Here is a 7,363-nt window from a genome sequence, read left to right as displayed (position 1 = left end):
GCGACCTATCCCAGAATTTAATTAAGTATGTGGAACACATACCAAATAGAACTATCAGGTAACATGGAGCTTATACAAAGAACGGCAGCACCTATTGTTAAAGATTTGTTTCTCCAGTAGGAGACCCTCACGCAGATACCGAAAAAGCTAATGTGGTCGACGCTTGTTGATGGACAGCAACTATCCTACGAGAGCCTATTTAAAAAGTTTCAAGATCCAGGATCAACTAAAGAAACTAAGAATAAACTACAACCCCCAACGTATCGTCCCAGAGGAACCAGGAAGACAACATTACGCTAATTACGGCACGCACGAGGGCATTTAAGCAACCATTCTTCCCGCGCCACATACGAGAGTGTAACGGAAAGAAATCCTAATAAGTAATTTGGAAATTTGTGGTAAGGTCTAATGGGACCAAACTGCTGAGGTCATCGGTCCCCAAGTTTACAGAAAACTTAATTTAACTTATACTAACTAACGCTAAGGACGACACACACACCCATGCTCGAGGGAGGACTGGAACCTCCGACGGGGGACCCTAATAAGTAATTCAATGGAAAATACCCTCTGCCATGCACTTCATAGTGGTTTCTGGAGTATTGATGTAGATGTAGATGTGGGAATAGTACCAAACATATTGACCAGCAGTTGACAATTGCTTTGAACAGTTTTCGCGTTAAATATGATCTGTTGGAAACGTACTAGTTACAAAATTATTGTCCTCGCTTCTTATTTTGTATGTCTTTCCTTTTTCCCCTTCTTCTTTTGTTTACGGACTTCAATTAGCGAAGAAAACGTAGATTTTTTACTTGTAGCGACGCTATTCGGAAGCTTATACCTACTTACTTGCGAAGCAATATGCCAGATTTTTTTTCTACAGTACTTTGCAGTAATACGGTGGAGACCGTGAAGCTGATAAATAAAACGGTCAACCTTGTCTCAATGTAAACACATAATTGTCTGATGCAATGCAAAACAATACTGCCTTCCACACGCGAGACTTGAACCCTGAGACCCACGCGCTGAAGTCACGCACGTAGGCCGAGAGCCATACCGACTTGAATATTTAACTAGGCTTGGGATGACCAGATGCGACAGGCCGATATGCTCAATCGCTGCACCTGAGGCTAAGTAGGTCATCTGGTGATATACACTATGTGACCAAAAGTACCCGGACACCCTCCAAAACATATGTTTCTCATAATAGGTACATTGTGCTGCCACCTGCTACCAGGTACACCATATCAGCGACTCAGTAGTTATTAGTTATTGTGAGAGAGCAGAATGGGAGCCGGCCGCGGTGGTCTAGCGGTTCTGGCGCTGCAGTCCGGAACCGCGGGACTGCTACGGTCGCAGGTTCGAATCCTGCCTCGGGCATGGGTATGTGTGATGTCCTTAGGTTAGTTAGGTTTAAGTTGTTCTAAGTTCTAGGGGACTTATGACCTAAGATGTTGAGCCCCATAGTGCTCAGAGCCATTTGAACCATTTTTAGAGCAGAATGGGGCGCTCCGCGGAACTCACGGACTTCGAACGTGGTCAGGTGACTGGGTGTCACTTGTGTCATACGTCTGTATGCGAGATTTCCACACTCGTACGCATCCCTAGGTCCACTGTTTCCGATGTGATAGTGAAGCTGAAACGTGAAGGGACACGTACGGAACAAAAACGTACAGGCCGACCTCGTATGTTGCCTGACAGAGACCGCCGACAGTTGAAGAGGGTCGTAATGCGTAATAGGCAGACATCTACCCAGAACATCACACAGGAATTCCACACTGCATCAGGATCCACTGCAAGTACTAGGACAGTTAGGCGGAAGGTGAGAAAACTTGGATTTCATGGTCGAGTGGCTGCTCGTAAGCCACACATCACACCGGTAAATGTCAAACCACGCCTCAAAAAATGGTTCAAATGGCTCTGAGCACCATGGGACAACATCGGAGGTCATCAGTCCCCTAGAACTACTTAAACCTAACTAACCTATGGACATCACACACATCCATGACAGAGGCAGGATTCGAACCTGTGACCGTAGCGGTCGCGCGGTTCCAGACTGAAGCGTCTAGAACCGCTCGACCACACCGGCCGGCCAAACCACGCCTCGCTTGGTGTAAGGAGAGTAAACATTGGACGATTCAACAGTGGTAAAACATTGTGTGGAGTGGCGAATCACAGTACAAAATGTGACGATCCGATGGCAGGGTGTGGGTATGGTGAATGCCCGGTGAACGTTATCTGCCAGTGTGTGTAGTGCCAACAGTAAAATTCGGAGAAGGTGGTGTTACGGCGCGGTCGTGTTTTTCATGGAGGGAGCTTGCATCCCTTGTTGTTTTACGTGGCACTATCACTGCACAGGCCTACGTTGATGTTTTAAGCACCTTCCTGCTTCCCAATGTTGAAGAACAATTTGGGGATGGCGATTGCATCTTTCAACACGATCGAGCACCTGTTAATAATGCACGGCCTGTGGCGGAGTGGTTACACGACAATGACATCCCTGTAATGAACTGGCCTGAACAGAGTCCTGAAATAAATCATATACAACACATTTGGGATGTTTTGGAACGCCGACTTCGTGCCAGGCCTCACCGACCGACATCGATACCTCTCATCGGTGCAGCACTCCGTGCAGAATGGGCTGCCATTCCCCAAGAAACCTTCCAGCACCTGACTGAACGTATGCCTGCGAGAGTGGAAGTTGTCATCAAGGCTAAGGGTGGGCCAACACCATACTGAATTTCAGCATTACCGATGGAGGGCGCCACGAGCTTGTAAGTCATTTTTAGCCAGGCGTACGGGTACTTTTGATCACATAGTGTACATATTTTTAACATTTGTCATCCACTTATGGGATATTTCCCAACATTTGCGGTCCCTTGTGCCTTATATTAAATTACTTGTGTCAGCGTCATCTACGTCGCTTAGGGGCTTTTAAACGTTAATAAGACTCACCCTGTATCACTAGAAGTGTTTGAACTTCGTGTTCAGAAGCAAGAACAACAGTGAGACATACAATTCAATCAAGTTAGCGCGTATATGTTATGTTACTGTCATATTCTTTTAAAGATTGATGTTTACAACTGCAGTTGCACCTCAAAGCCACCGTTCAAAGATCGTAACTTCTCTCGTATTATCAAAAAGCATTGCTGACCTTTGCCCACAATTTCAGGCGTTGACTTGTACAAACAGCGAATCTCACATTACAGAGAAAAAACGCATCATACTGTAAATTTACACTGATAACCAAAAAGTGGTGGAGCACAAGAGAGGAAGATTCCGTGATGATGTTACAAACTTTCGGGGATGGTGGAGAAAGGACAAATTTATCAGTTTCAGTTAAAGGATCCTGGACTGGAAACGACCGAGTCGAAACTTATAAGCGAAAATTGTTCTGATATCTTTCACAATGGACCTTTCCTACTGTAAGTTCTATGCTTTCCAAACTTTGGGAGGGAGTAGTATGGACCAAAATAAGAAATAAAATCCAGGAAACATGGGCTCTAAATTGCATAGTTTGAGAGCCACGAGCACTTGTTCATCTTTGCCACTATGAAACACATCTCCGTGCTCATAGCTTTTTAGGTATTTAGTTCAGACCCAAGTTTGCTGGTCAATTATTTTTGTTTTGGTCCACACTACCTCCTCCCAAAATACAGAAAGCAAAGAGCTTGCAGTAGAAGAGGTCCACTGTCAGAGGTATCAGAAAGAGTTTCACTCATAACTTTTCCTCTGTCGTTTCCGTCTTTGGTCCCTTACCTCAAATTGATACATTTACCTTACCCGTCATCCCTGAAAATTTCTAACATCATCACGAAACCACCCTGTTTAAGCGAATCAGAGACGAAACGGGAATCATTCTGGCGGCGATATGGGCCGCAGGTGGAGAAATCCACTGACATAGGCGACTCTGACGAAGGGTACCTTGTTATGGAATTGCACCTGGGCACAAGCGTCTCATAAACGTTTAAGCTGGTCGGCTGTTTGCGTGCTCCTGGCTTGAGTATTTACGGAAAGTGTTTGAAGGACAGTGAAACCACGGGTAGCCGACAAAGTGCTGGATATAAAAATGGTATCTGTTCTTTCGGATATGCCCATCGGTGACCATGCAGCGCTCTAGAATGAAATGATAATTAAATCAATACCCTCCGCTGCCGACAGGCGTTGATATACATCAACAGGGACAGTTGAAAATGTGTGCCCCGACCGGGACTCGAACCCGAGATCTCCTGCTTATATGGCAGACGCTCTATGCAGCTGAGCCACCGAGGCCACAGAGGATAGTGCGACTGCACGCTCCCCGTGAGACCCACATTGTCAACTTAATGTCCACACACTACATTCGTAGTGCCCCTGCCATTGCACTCATTACTCGCGACAGACAATCTTACCGAGTCCCGTAAGAGTTCGGACAATACGTGTGCATCCGCACAGATGAAGAAGGCCAATGGCCGGTTAGCCTTAACTATATGAAGATGGTATCTGATAGTATCTGCTGCCATGGTAGATGTCTTTTCCCTTGGCGATGGCAGCTTCCATCAGGATAACTGTCTGTATTACAAGACCAGAAAAATGCTACAGTGGTTTGAGGAGCACGTTGATGAACTCGCGTCGATGTCCGGTCACCAAATTCGCCTGATCTAAATTCAGTGGAACACATGTGAGACGCTATCGGGCTGCTATGCGCCCACAAACCATAGGTCCATAATTCACAGGAACTGTGTGGCCCGTTGTAAACATCCTGTATCACATACTCGCGGAAATTTACCAAGGACTTAGGGAACCATGTCACATTCCAAGCAGAAACGCTGCTGTATTTCTTTCCAAAAATTAACTAACACGCTAATAAGCAAGTGGTCATCAATTTTTGGTTCATAAGTGTGTAAATTTTAGTCCTCTGGTTAACCAAAATTTTGCGACATATTCTATTTATCACTGTCGTGCGGCGGCTCGCCGCCAGGTGGAAGTCTTTTATGTGACGCCATTTAGGCGACTTGCGCGTCAATGATGACAATGACAACACAAGCACCCAGATCCCTAGCGTAGAAAATCTCAGACTCGGTCGGGAACCGAACCCGGGGCCCTTCGGTTGGTATTCAGCTACACTGGCCATACAGCTACCTAGGGGGACAACACATACTATAGCAGTATGCCACAAAGTAAAACGTCGCAACTCACTAGCTGTGTGAGCCTGGTTTACGTTGTGCTTAGCAGTGGAAGCTCGATACCTAACACTGCGCCATTCGGCGGGAAAGAATGAGCACAGTAATCCGAATGGGTTAAATATCAATGAATGCAAGGAAACTTTACGGAAATCCGTTGAAAAAGTAGACAAATATACTGTAAAAATGGTTCAAATGGCTCTGATCACTGTGGGACTTAACTTCTGAGGTCATCAGTCCTCTATAACTTAGAACTACTTAAACCTAACTAACCTAAAGACATCACACACATCCATGCCCTAGGCAGGATTCGAACCTGCGACCGTAGCGGTCGCGCGGTTCTAGACTGTAGCGCCTAAAACCGCTTGGCCACACCGGCCGGCGAGGCTTGAGTATGATGTTGAAATTAGTAAAACGAACATAAAACAGGATCGTGGAAAAAACATAAGTGAGCAATATTCTGTTTGTTTCGCTTGCAAAGGGGTTCGTATGAACTTCCCCACACCAATTTTATTCATATTGACAGGGTGTGTAGGGCAAAACCAGGACTTCAGCGTATGTAAACAGGAAGACGTAACTGTCAACGGTTTTCGAGAAAATCAAGTTTGAAAAATTTTGGCGGCGTGCGTATATACTCTGTACGGTTGCTACAGTTTAAAGATTCTGCAAGCGAGCGAGTAAGCGTGTAGTTCCACAAGCGCGAGGTCTCGGGATTGAAACACTCTAAGGTACTTTTTTTCAATTCTCTAAAATTTTCAAACTCGATTTCCTCGAAAACCGTTGAGAGTTCCGTATTCCTGTTTACACATGTTGAAGTCCTGGTTGTGCCCTGAGCTCCGTATCAGCGTGAATCAAATCGGGGCGGGAATGTTTGTACGGTCCCCTTGTTAATGGCTTATGTCACTTAGTGCGACCAACAAATGATTTTTATATTAGCTTTGTTAAGAATGTAAAGCAAATTCTGCCAATAATCACTATAGTCGACATAATTGTCTTAAGAGAATTTAGAAACTGTATAAGAGTAGATAAAACTAAACGCCGGCCAACCAGGCCTCTAAAGGCCCAACGATTCCGACCGACCGCCGTGTCAACCTCAGACGAAGGCGTCACTGGATGCGGATATGGAGAGGCCGTGGTCAACACACCGTTCTCCCAGGCGTTGTCAGCTTTCGTGATAGGAGTCACTACTTCTAAATCAAGGAGCTCTTCAATTTGTCTCACAAGGGCTGAGTGCACCCCGCTTGCCAACAGCTCTTGGTAGACCTGAACATTCACCTACACAAGTGCTAGCCAAGTCCGACAGCGCTTAAGGGGAGTTTTACTATTTTCGGCCTGAAAAAAGCATGTTCTTTGACAATTTTTTCTCGGGATGTTTTATAGATATCAACGTCAAATTTGGTCAAAATGTTTATTGATATTTCCTCTACAAACTGGAATTTTTTCGACCAGAAATGTCGAAGAGCAAAGACGGAAGTGCCGTCGGAACGAAACAAAATTTCGATGTAGACCTCCACGCGCGGTATGTCACAGGTCAGCCAGCTCGTCTGAAATCAAAATTGAGTTGACGTTAGAGAAGTACATAAGATTCTTTAGGAGTTGTACCTCGCTTAAATTATTTGGACCATAGGAAACAAAATGGCAGCCATTTGAAAAAAATAGGGTTTTTTTCATCGACCTAGTAAAAATATTTATAGTTGATGGATCGGAATAAAAGTGGTACAACTCCTAGACAATTTAGTTTGCTTCGTCGGAAACAAAGAATCATGCCAATCGGTTCAGTAGATTTGAAGTTACCATACCGCGCGATAAAAAAAGTCATTTCGAGAAAAACGCGTTTGAAGTTTTGACGACATATAAATGCAACATTATGCAACTTACATTCAATCTGGTTCAATTGGCTCTGAGCACTATGGGAATTAACATCTGAGGTCATCAGTCCCCTAGAACTTAGAACTACTTAAACCTAACTAACCTAAGGACATCACACACATCCATACCAGAGGCAGGATTCGAACCTGCGACCGTTGCAGTCGCGCGGTTCCGGACTGAAGCGTTCAATCTGCTATTCCGGGTCCATAAACTAGCCCTTCCTCTTCCTCATAGAGGGCGTTCTGCTCGATCTGGGCCATCCTGCGCTGCTCCGGAGCCGCTCTTACGGACGGTGACAGCGGTTTTCGGCCGCTTGAATCCGGTGGGCGTCCGAA

At 45.3% G+C, this 7,363-nt stretch overlaps 1 non-coding gene across 1 annotated transcript; it reads right to left on the bottom strand.

The window, feature by feature from the left end:
- Nucleotides 1-4,195: 4,195 nt before the first annotated feature.
- Nucleotides 4,196-4,269, bottom strand: Trnai-uau (transfer RNA isoleucine (anticodon UAU)). The gene has a single exon. It is a non-coding gene; the product is annotated as a tRNA-Ile (tRNA).
- Between the last annotated feature and the right edge of the window lie 3,094 nt (nt 4,270-7,363).

The sequence above is a fragment of the Schistocerca nitens genome, chromosome 3, assembly GCF_023898315.1.
Source record: "Schistocerca nitens isolate TAMUIC-IGC-003100 chromosome 3, iqSchNite1.1, whole genome shotgun sequence".
In the NCBI taxonomy this organism is placed as follows: Eukaryota; Metazoa; Arthropoda; class Insecta; order Orthoptera; family Acrididae; genus Schistocerca; species Schistocerca nitens.
Note: the sequence above shows the minus strand (reverse complement) of the source record. Positions and strands in the feature narration are given on the sequence as shown.